General features: G+C 39.1%; 1 protein-coding gene across 1 annotated transcript in view; it reads right to left on the reverse strand.

Annotated features, from left to right (window-relative positions):
- ERC2 (ELKS/RAB6-interacting/CAST family member 2) overlaps positions 1-12,795 on the reverse strand; it is a 937,319-nt gene that overhangs the window by 280,011 nt on the left and 644,513 nt on the right. The gene's annotated exons all lie outside the window — the stretch shown is intronic.

Here is a 12,795-nt window from a genome sequence, read left to right on the forward strand (position 1 = left end):
TAGCATCCAAAGAGAGACAATACCCAAAGAGGTTGGGGATATGTCCTGTGGGAATGCAGTATATGTCTTAAATCATAGGCCAATATATGATATCATCACCCACATAGTAAGAATATGTGGATCAGAAAACAGAGGAGGTGGAGGACTGGCCCTTCCCATTTTTAAAACACCTAATACCTTTACTGAGGAGAACATTTTGTTTTCACCAAAAAACATTATTATGGTGCTATGAATTAGAAACTGAGATTGTTTCCTGGGGTGCCTGGGTGGCTCAGCTGGTAAATGTCCGACTTCAGCTCAGGTCATGATTTCACAGTTTTGAGTTTGAGCCCTACATCAGGCTCTGCGCTGGAGGCACAGAGCCTGCCTGGGATTCATTCATTCATTCATTCAGTCAGTCTCTCTCTCTCTCTCTCTCTCTCTCTCTCTCTCTCTCTCTGCCACTCCCCCACTCGTTGCACTCTCTCTCTCCTCTCAAAATAAATAAATAAACAAACAAACTTAAAAACTAATTATGAAGTTCCATCCTATGTTGAAATATCGAGTCTATAAACACACAACAAACCTTCAGAAATTTTCAAATGCACCACTTGGAATAATCAAGGTAGTAGTTGAGAAAATCAGTGAGTGTAGGGTGAGTTTTTTTTTGAAGGACCACAAAAAGAAACTATGAAGAAGATTAACTACCCCATTGTCACTTTCAAAGTCTCACAAAGCCACTGCCAATTTATTTTCACAAATGTTCTCTGCATCACGGCCTACAAGAGTCTATACCAGCTTCAGTGTTCTGGTTTCTACTCCTGGATATACAATGTGGCTGGCTGTTGACTAATCATCATGATAATTTCAAAGGATGAAAAGTTCGTTTCATATGGAATGTAGGTATTCTTGACCTCTGAACTCCATTGTTCCGACGCCAGGAAAAAATATGAGAGCTCCGGCAGTATTAAACAAATCTGATAAGGTCATGTCTGCCTTCAAAGAAAGATCAGCAGCCAACTGCACAATTGTCTACAATTTCCAGAATATTCTTCCCTCTAGGCCTCAACGGTTGATAATTAACTGCCTATATTCTAGGCTAAATTTATTGCATTTTCTTTTTTTTTTTTTTTTTTAATTTTTTTTTTCCAACGTTTTTTTATTTTTGGGACAGAGAGAGACAGAGCATGAACAGGGGAGGGGCAGAGAGAGAGGGAGACACAGAATCGGAAACAGGCTCCAGGCTCTGAGCCATCAGCCCAGAGCCCGACGCGGGGCTCGAACTCACGGACCGCGAGATCGTGACCTGGCTGAAGTCAGAAGCGTAACCGACTGCGCCACCCAGGCGCCCCGTATTTTCTACTGTAATTTTAGTAAAATTAAATATTGTAATTGTAAAATTTTTAAATGACATTGAGAAAATAAAATTATTTTTCCCCTTACAACCTTTCTATTCCACCACTAAACATAAATAAGATGAAATGTGTGTACCACATTACAAGAGCTTATGGGAAGAATGTTAATGAAGGATGCTAAGAAAACCTTATGCCAGACTTCTAAAACATAATAATAAATATGGGAAACTCAAGTTTCCAATGCAAATCTTCAAATCAAAAGTATTTTCAACAGATGAATGTTCAGTATGAGATTCTGACAATGTTTTCTGTAAGATGCTCATTTCTATTTCAAGTAGAGATAAAGAGTATTTTGTACCTGGTCTACTGTCAACTTATGTTAATTTAACCACCAATATTTTAAAATTCACAATGAAATTGCATAAGAATCAATTTATAAATATTTATCTATAAAGTTAACAACTGTGAACTGCAGCGCTGTGTCAAACTGTAAACATAGTCATGGAACACTGGTTCATTCTGAGAACAGATGTTGGGCCATCTCTATAATGGGGTTGATTACAGATGGTACAGTAATAATTTAGTTTATTTCTTTCTAGTGACTTTTTAAACACACAGGTAAACCCAAGGAAAGCCAAACATGCACCTGAGCCCCTACTTTTTATTTCTGCCACAGTGGCAGACATTATTAAATGATCCTGGAACTTCTTCAGCATTCAGATCAGCATTGGTATACTTCTCATCACAGCACTCTGGTAGTCACTGTAAGTGACTGAAACTAGTACAAGATCAAACTATTTTTTCTGTGTTTAACTCTTATGTGCTGCAGTGGTTCTAAACACTATGTAGCATATTTTCAAATATTAGAAAGTCTGGTAGCACTCTCAAGGATTAAGAGATTGAAAATAATTACAAATAAGTTTCAACAACAATAATACTCTAGTCTGTCACTGCCTCACGGTGTCTAGTAAAGTAGCCCCAATTATCAGTTATTCATTTTATATCCAGGTGACCCTTTGAGGGTAACCATTTACAGTTGTGGTTCTACTCCTACAGTAAAGCTCTCTTATGTCCATTCGACATGCCATGTTCCTTTAGGTCCTCCTGGTACTCTGCTTAAGAGAACAGATTCTGCTATCAAGACAATGGGGTGTGACACTGTTGGTTTGCCTTTATTTAAAAAAAAATTTTTTTTTTAATGTTTATTTATTTTTGAGACAGAGAGACACAGAGCATGAAGAGGGGAGGGGCAGAGAGAGAGGGAGACACAGAATCTGAAATGGGCTCCAGGCTCTGAGCTGTCAGCAGAGAGCCCGACGCGGGGCTCGAACTCGTGGACCGTGAGATCATGACCTGAGCCGAAGTCGGACGCTTAACCGACTGAGCCACCCAGGCGCCCCTGGTTTGCCTTTAGAAAGAACACTTTGGCCAATGAGTCCTTGCTCACCCAATCCCAGAGACAGAGATAACAGTTAAGAATCTACTGAATTTGCTAGGTGAAGACAATTAGGTCTACCTGTTTTATTTGCCTTATCTCCTTCAATTCTCTCAGCATCCTGTGAGAGATATGAGGCTCAGAGATGTTAGCTCCTTACCCCATGACCTGTTGTGAAGAAGTAACAGAGACACAACTCCAGGGAGGAGATATGGCTGACTTCAAAGCCACTGCTCGTAGCCCTCTCTGCCAGTCTGCCCTGTGGTGACTAACCAAATCCAGTCACCTTCAGCAGCAGGATTGGATCTAAAAAATCAACAGCAACAACCAGCAAAATGAAATACCACCATCGTTCTTTCTACTGCTTTAGTCAGAGTCTATTTTAATGAGGACAGGCAATCTACTTCCTGTCTGGACCAGAGGTCTAAAAGCACCAGTTCCTTCTGCTTCCTTCAGGAAGTCTTTCCATTTGAATGTGATCGTTTCTTAGACATAAAGTGGATGATAGAGGTTTACAAATGTCAGAAGCCATAGACAACACAATGTGAATTAGTATCAGGATTGCGTACATTTTAGCCCCCCACTTTCACATAGAAACAATATTTTCACTGTCACTTTACAGGTGAAACAATTAAGGAAAGAAGAGAGGGACATTACTAATGTTAATTTAGCACCTAGATATCAATGCTCATGTGACATACATGAGCTCTTTTAATCTTCACAATAGGCACCAAGTATATATTGTTAGTTCCCTCTGGTTAATTTTTATTACCATGTCACCTACTATATGTTTTATGTATTAAATTTATTTTCTGTGTCTTGCCTACCCCATTAGACCCTCCATTCCAAAAGGGATTCACATCTTGGTCTGTTTCATTTATTGCCATATCCCTACTAGTGCGTGGCACATGGTAGATGTGCAATAACCATTGACTGAGTAACGGAATAGAGGCTCAACAAGGTTCAAAAACTTGTCTGAGGCATGCATTTTGGAACTAAGCCTTCTATCATCTGTACGCAATTGCTACTTAATACCCCAACTCTGGGCCCAGGGTTACTTGAATAATTGAAGACTCCTACCAGGTGGGGCAACACCTTAAGGGTATCACTTGGCAGTGCTTTGTGAGTAATGGCACCCTTTGACCAGGAGTGTCTTGTTATTATTGCTTCTTCACAATTAACAAAAAAATGAAAGAAGTTGAGTCCTGAAACAATAGCCATATCCCTAGATTTAGGAAACAAACACTAAAACAAATGGTGTTGATGGAATTATACCAGCAATAGAAGTTGCCCACAATTCCTCTGTGGTACTTCACCTCCTAGCCTTCATCTCCTGTCTGGTTCAGATGGCTGCAATTCAACTCAATGAACACTGACTGAGGGCTACCCAGTGTCATCTGCAGTTGGTAACTGGGGAAGATGACTCCCTGTCTTTAAGTAACTCACAGTCTACTATGAGGAGAAAGACAGTGAAACACCTAGGTTTTATATGAAGCATCATGATGTGATAAAAACAGCATACAGTAGGAGTGCAGAGAAAGGAAAGGCTGGTTATCTGAAGGCTGCATCAAGGAAGACTTAAGGGAGGATGAAGCATGTGACCTGGGCTAAAATGAGGGTCACTACTCAAGGAAGGAAGAATCCCAAAGTCACTACCAAGCTGAAGCAGGGGAATTACAGATTCCTGGAGTTCTGGGTGGAGGAGGGTGTTAATGACATCTAGTGGGTAGAGACCAGGAATGCTACTAAGTATCCTACAATGCCCTCCATGTCCCAAAGGGATTATCCACTCCAAAATGCCAATAGTGGTAAGTTTGAGAAAGCCTGACTTAGAGTATGAGCTTTGAAGGCAAACAAACCTGCATTGGTGTCCCACCTCTAACCCTAAGTAGCCAAGTGACAAATGACAGGCGGTTACTTAGTAGTCAAGAGGCAAATGACATATCCCCACTGTGCTTAACTGTATTCATCTGTTAAATGGAAAATGCTGGCAGCACCTACCTCACAATGGTCACTCCTTCACTCAGCAGATATGTCTAAAGGGTCTCCTATGTGCCAGGCACTATGCTAGGTCCCAGGATACTGCAGTGGGTAAAATGAATGTAATCTCCATCTTCATGGAGTTAATCATGGGAATCAGGCATATAAGGGAGCAATAATAATAAAGATGTAGGGATGCTACTGCAGTGATGTGTTAGAGGGTAAAGAAGCTCCAATAAGGAAGATCTACCCTAGACGAGAGGGAACAAAGAAGCCTTCTGGGAAGAAATAGCATGGATGCTTAACTGACTGAGCCACCCCGGTGCCCCAGCCTAAATTTTTAAATCAATTTTTATGACCAAATCACACACTCTTACAAAACTTGAAGTTAAGAAATCAGTCAAAATTTTGACAGTTTTATTAACTTCACTCAGTTTTCTAGAGAAAAATGGTATGAATAAAGAAGATATTTACATGTATTCCTGTCAAATAATGACAGCTATGTCCCTCAATGCAGCTTTTTTTTTCTATTGAATTCTGTGGCTTTTGGAAATAAGATGAGGGAAGAGGGGGGCTGCTAGTTGTCTGAATTAAGATTCTAAAGGGTCATCATGAGCAAAATTCAGTTTTCTGTTCTCAATTTCCCTATATCTTTACATAGATGCTCCTCTGTTTTCCAAAGCATCTTAATAGCACATGCTAAATGTACAGAAAGATAAACATTCCAACACAGCTCTACATGGCAGGGCCCCCCACCCAGGCTGCTATTCATCATGGAGTTGTAAGTCTTGGGAGCACTTATTCTCGTCTTCCTCAGAATGGCACAGATACTCAAGAAGTCAGGGAGACATTGTCCCCCAAATTCAATAAACCATCACTTCTTTGACAAGTTAGGACATGAAAATGTTTAGAACATGGCTGCTGGGCTGTTGATTTTCACTTAAGCCATGTATTTTACAGTACCTAGTACAAATATGTATAAAAATCAAATTCACCACCCTGGTATTCAAAAGGATATCGTTGGCTATGAAGTTCTAGGATCACAATCCAGTATTAGGAGCTCATACCAGGACCATTTGTCTATCCACACAACCAAAGTATAAAGTCCCCAGTGAGCTCTCTTACAAGTCAGTTGGCATCCATGCTTCAAATCACAGAGGTTTTGTGGTAAGGAATTAGCTGGAACAACTGCTGGCCCCATTTTTGATCCCTCAAACTGCAGGGGAAATGCATGTACAAACCTTTTCAACACATTTTCAGATACACCAAATATGTTACAATCAAGGTTATCTCAGGTAGAAGAAAACAGTTCTGCTAATTCTTAAGCCTAGTGTCAAAGGGACTGGGAAGGTTTCCACAGAAAGAGCAAAGATTTCACACTGAATAATCCATGATGACAAGATTTTAAGGAGATAAATCCTTCTACTCACAAAGTATATGTAACTCACTTGCATGTCTGCAAATCATCAGGCAACTACTGTACATTTTTAAAATCTGTCTTGATAGTCTTCTGTTCACGCATGCATTTTCATATTCTGACATGTGCAAACATTTTCACTCTTTTTTTTTTGGCTATACACACAACTCATACCCTACAGAAAAACTGAGAAGATATAGGTAAGAAAAATAAAAGTAGAAAATTGATCTCATCAATTAAAAATAATTAACTTTTAGACACTGGTAAATATTCCTCCAAATATCTATTTTTCTCTTATGCACTCATTTTTCCCTCCCCTCTCCTCTATACCACAACACACAGACATAAACATCTTAAAATCATGCACACTATACATATTAACCTGACTTTTTTCAGTTAGTGATATATGTAGAATCTTTTAATGAAAGTAAATGCATATCTGTATTATCCCTATTAACAGCTATTATTGATTTCCACTATGAGTAAGTGTAAACATACGTTTGTGTGCAAATACACCATTGTAGGCATACCTTAGAGATACTGTGGGTTCAGTTCCAGACCACCTCCATAAAGCAAATATCACAATAAAGCGAGTCAAATGTGCATATAAAATTTATGTTTACATTATATATAGTTTATTAAGTGTGTGCAATAGTAGCATGTCTAAAAAATGTCCATACTTAATTTAAAAATATTTTATTGCTAAAAATGCTAACCATCATCTGAGCTTTCAGCAAGTTGTTCACTGATCAGGGCTGTGGCTGCTGAAGGTTAAGGGAGGCTGTGACAATTTCTTTAAATAGTGAAGACAACAGTGAAGTTTGCTGCATTGAGTGACTCTTGCTTTCATAAATGATTTCTCTGTAGCATGTGATGCTGTTTGATAGTATTTTACCCACAGTAGAACTTCTTTCAAAATTGGAGTCAATCTTTTCAAATCCTGCTGCTGCTTTATCAACTAAGTTTATGTAATATTACAAATCCATTGTTGTTATTTCAAAAATCATCACAGCATCTTCACCTGGAATAGATTCCAGCTCAAGAAATCACTTTCTTCGTTCATCCCTAAGTAGCAACTCCTCATCCATTCAAGCTTTATAAGACTGCAGCAATTCAGTCCTATATTCAGCCTCCACTTCTAATTCTAGTTTTCTTGTTGTTGCTACCACATCTGCAGTGACTTCCTCCACTGAAGTTGAACCCCTTAAAGTCCTCCATGAGAGTTGGAATCAACTCCTTCCAAAGTTCTCATGATATTTTGACCTTTCCCCATGAATCATGAATGCTCTTAATGGCCTCTATAATGGTGAATCCTTTCCAGAGGTTTTCAACTTACTTTATCTGAATCCATCAGAAGAATCACTGTCTATGGCAGCTCTAACCTTATAAAATGTATTTCTTAAATAATAAGACTTGAAAGTCAAATTTTCTCCCTGATTCATGGGTTGAAGAAGGGATGTTGTGTTAGCCAGTATGAAAGAAACATTAGTCTCATTGTACATCTCCATCAGAGCTCTTGGATGCCCAGGTGCATTGTCAGTGAACAGTAATATTTTGAAAGGAACATTTTTTTTCTAAACAGTATGTCTCAACAGTAGGCTTAAACTACTCAATAACCATGCTGAAATAGCTTTGCTGTCATCCAGGCTTTGTCGTTCCATTTATACAGCATTGGCAGAGTACATTTATTATAATTCTTAAGGTAAATGAGCACTGGCTTCATCTTAAAATCATCAGCTGCACTAGCCTCTAACAAGTGAGTCAACCTCTTTGATGCTTTGAAGCTAGGTATTGATTTCTCTCTAGCTATGAAAGTTCTAGATGGCATCTTCTTCCCATATAAGGCTATTTTGTCTACATTGAAGATCTATTGTTTAGTGTAGGCACCTTCATGAATTATCTTAGCTAGGCCTTCTGGAGAACTTGCTGTAGCTTCTACATCAGCAGTTGCTGCTTCACCTTGCACTTTTATGTTATATATATGGCTCCTTTCCTTAAATTTCATGAACCAACGTCTGCTAGCTTTAAACTTCTGCAGCTTCCCTGCCTCTCTCAGGCTTTATAGAACTGAAGAGAGTTACAGCCTTACTCTGGGTTAGGCTTTGGCTAGAGGGGATGTTGTGGCTGATTTGCTCTTCTACCCAGACCACTCAAACCTTCTCCCTATCAGCAACAGAGCTATTCCACTCTCTTATCATTAGTGTGTTCACTGGAGTAGCACTTTTAATTTCCTTTAAGAACTTTTCCTCTGCATCCACGGCATGGCTAACTGGCCCAAAAGGCCTAGCATTTGGCCTATCTCAGTTTTTAACATGCCCTTCTTGCTAAGCCTACTCATTTCTAGCTTTTGATTTAAAGTGAGCAGCATGCAAGTCTTCCTTTCATTTAAACACTCAGAGGCTGTTGTAGGCTTATTAACTGGCCTAACTTCAATATTCTTGTGTCTCAGGGAATAGGGAAGTCCCAGGAAAGGGATACAGGGGAATGAATGGCCAGTCAGTAGAGCTGTCAGAACACACAATATTATCAATTAAGTTCACCATCTTATATGGGTGTGCTTCCTGGCACCCCAAAACAATTCCAATAGTAATATCTGATTACAGATCACCATAACAAGTACAATAATGATAACAAGTTTGAAATATTGCAAGAATGACCATGAAAATGTGACACAGAGACATAAATGAGCAAATGCTGTTGGAAAAATGGCACCATAGACTTGCTGGACACGGGGCTGCCACAAACCTTCAGTGTGTAAAAACTGCAGTATCTGTGAAGTGCAATACAATAAAATGCAATAAAACAAAATGTGCCTGTATTGAATGTGCCCCACTGTTGGACAAATGGGATGACTCTTTTCCTTTTCTCACTTTCATAAACGATTCTTTAATAAATATGGGCATCCATGTACCTAGATCTCGACATATTGTTTCCACAGGCTAAATTCCATAGGCTGAATTCCTAAAAGAATGGTCACAGTTGTTTCCATAGGCTAAATTCCTAAAAGAATAGTCACACCAAAGAAAAGAAATATTTTAAGGCTTAAGAAGCTTATAATTCCTGCACTAGGATGAGTATTGTTGAGAGCTGTTTAACAGAACTCTGTGACCTGGAAATGTCCCACAGCAGTACTATCTGCACCGTAGCCACTAACCACTTGCAGGATGTTAAGTAGCATTTCTCTGCCCACTACATATAAGTGGCATCACTCCATCCCTCTGATGTAACAATCTAAAATGTCTCCAGACATTGCTAAAGGGCCCTTGTTGGGCAAAATCATTCCCAGTTAAGAACCGCTCATATAGGTACAAAGTCATTTGACTCAACGTTGTCATAGATTGTTCTCCAAAAGGGCTACACCCATTAAAACTCACACCAGCAGCACAAGAGATGTCATACTAGAGATGTATGTATCTTCATACGCCAACTCTCACCTTTCCAATTTTGACCAGTCTAATGAATATAAAGTAATATCTCACTGTTGTTTTAGTTTGTTTTTCCCTAAATAGTTGCAAGTTTGAGCATCTCTAACTAGACCTGATCACTTGTATTTCTTCTTCTGAGAAGTGCCTATTCACAACTTTTATTTTTTTCTATTGAGTTATCTATTGTTTGGTGACCTGCTAATATTCTCTATACATTCTAGATATTAATTCCTAATCAGTTTTGACATTATAAATATCTTCTTTCAACCCATCATCTAGTTTTAAACTGTGTTTATCATATACTTCCTGGGATAAAATCCTAGATTGTGATGGAATAAAGTGATTTTATTTTTTCATGCCATGTTTTGTGCTTTTGGGATTTTTATTAAGAAGACTTCCTTAGGGGTGCCTGGGTGGCTCAGTTGAGCATCTGAATCTTGATTTGGGCTCAGGTCATGATCTCATAGTTCGTGAGATTGAGCTCCACATCGAACTCTGCTGACAGTGCAGAGCCTGCTTGGAATTCTCTCTCTCTCTCTCTCTCTCTCTCTCTGTCTTTGCTCCACATGGGCTTTTTCAAAATAATAAATAAACATTAAAAAAAAAGAAGACTCTCCTTATTCTTAGGTCTCAAAAAGATTGTTACAAATTATCTTCTGTTAAGCTTTAATGTTTTGCCTTTCTCATTTGGCATTTTAATCCAGGTGATACACTTTTGCATGTGGGGCCAAGTAAGGACCCAGTTTTGCTTTTTCCATATAGTGATCCTATTTAGTTTACAACTATTACAAAGTGGCTGACTATCCTCTCTTCACCACTTTGGGTATCACCTTCATTATATATCAAGTTTCCAAATATCCACAAATTCCTTTACCTTTCTGAACTGTTTTCTTTATCCATAAAATGGGAATGAAATTCATCCCTCCTGGAATTGTTGTATTAAAAGGGATGCAAAAATGTAAAACATGGGGTCCAGAGCACAGCACAAAGGATGCACTCTAGACAAGGCAGTGCTTGTGATCATCTCTGGTTGGAACCCTTGCCTTAGGAGCTCACCATTTATTTTACCTCATGAAATTAACATAAGAAACAAAGACAAGGGTGGGATGGTGTTCTGTGCCCTCTATGTGCAGAGAGACTCCAGGAGAGACTCATGAGGCTGGAGTGATCAGAGGGGGCAACTGTGGGCCACTGGATAAGACCGAGAGACGGCTCACTTATTGTCATGACATCTGGCTAAACAGAGGAAGAGATGTTCAACCTCAAAACAGGAATACGGAATTCGAGACCCCAAGAAGATACCATTTCACATTATTCCACCTGAAAAATTAAGAAGTTGTACATATCAAACGTTGGCAACTATTTGGATCTCCATGGGATCTCATACATGCCTGGGGGGAGTATAAACTGGTGTAGTGACTTCTGAAAGCAACTGAGAATTTGTCACACACCCTATGATCCAGTGATCACATTCCTAAGCATATAACCAAGAGAAATTATTGTATGTGAGTAGGTTTACTTAAGCCTTGCTTGTAGGGAGAAGAAAAACTGGAAGTAGTACTAAGTGCCATTGACAGGAAAACGGAAAAATAAATTGTAGAGTGCTCACACAGTGGAATATAATGCAGCAGCAAAATTAATAACTATGGATACTATGGATAGTTTTGAGTAATATCGTATTGGCTGGGAAAAATCAAGTCCCAGAAGATCACACACAGTATGCTATCTTTTTTATAATGTTAAGAAAATAAACCAAATTACAGTTTAAATATTCATACATATGTGATTGACTAAGTATGGTGATAGTGAACACAAAATCTAGGGTTATGGGCATATATTAGAGAAAGGCTATGGGCTAGGAATGGGGAAACCCATACAGACATACAGTTATAATTCATGATCTCATGATTCCTGGTGTAAGTATTAAGTCCATATACGTATACATGTGTGTGCATGTATGTGTATGCATATGTCTTGCATGTTGCATGTATCAATGATGGTAGTATGTCATGAATCAAGAATCCTGGTTAAACCAATTTTATAATCTGAAATCCATTAAAATACATATGAATGAATGTGAGGCACTATGTTAAACACCTTATGCTTTCTCATTTAAATTCTCACAACAAACAAGGTAAGTACATTTTTATCCCCATTTTACAGATTAGGCAATTGAGGCTCAGACAAAACATGTACCTTGCCAACATTCTATGGGAAGTGAGTGTCAGGATTTACACCAAGGCAATTGGACTCCAGAGCCACGATTTTCTAAACTGCTATGCCACAGCCTTCTCAGACTCTTTATTGGTTACCTGCACTATCCAATATTGTTCTTACTAGCCACATATGGCTATCTGAATTGAAATTAAAGGAAATTTTCAATTCCATTTCATGTTGCACTTGTCATATTTCAAGTGCTCAACAGCCACATAGAGCTAGTGGCCAGCCTCCTGGAGAGTGAGATGGGGAACGCATCATCACAGAAAGTTCCATTGGACAGCCCTGGCTTAGATGGTTGCAGACCCAGGAACATAGCTCAAGTTGACTTATCTCTGGTTCAGTCCTTTTCCCACTACTCCACACTTCTTCCCAAACGCAGCTTTCTGATGTTGACACCGCTTACAGAATCTCAACAGCTCAGGAAGGTTCTTAGATATCCACCCTGCGCTGAGCTAAAAGGGCACCAGGGGATCTGGGACTGCCTGATGAGGTGGCCAGCTTTTAAAACTAGCCTTGCGCTCTACACTGACCATTTTTCTGAAAAAATGAGAAACTAAAACTTATGAAACACAGAAATGTTCAGCATGTGTAATAGTTACATAAGAGAAAATAAAACTTGCTACAACACCTTCAAAGAGCTGGCCTTATTATAAACACCAAATTTTTATCATTCCTTCAAAATTATTTCTCCTATTAAATGCAAGTTCTTCCATCAAAGCCACATTTGCTCGTTTAGTCAACCGCTCTCCTAGCCCTGGGCAACATACGCTTTTCCATTTCTTCTCATGTAACCCTCTGGCTACTGTGAATGCTACAAAACCCACTTCAAAGCATGTGAGAGGCGGGAACAGGATCTACAAGGCCAAGAAGAAAAGCTTCCAGGGATGGGATAAGATATGAATTTTGTAGAGCTAGATGAAAGCATTTATGAATATCTTTGCAAATGCATCAGCACAGGCAAACTGCAGAAGAAACGGAATGAAA

This window comes from Lynx canadensis, chromosome A2, assembly GCF_007474595.2.
Source record: "Lynx canadensis isolate LIC74 chromosome A2, mLynCan4.pri.v2, whole genome shotgun sequence".
Lineage (NCBI taxonomy): Eukaryota > Metazoa > Chordata > Mammalia > Carnivora > Felidae > Lynx > Lynx canadensis.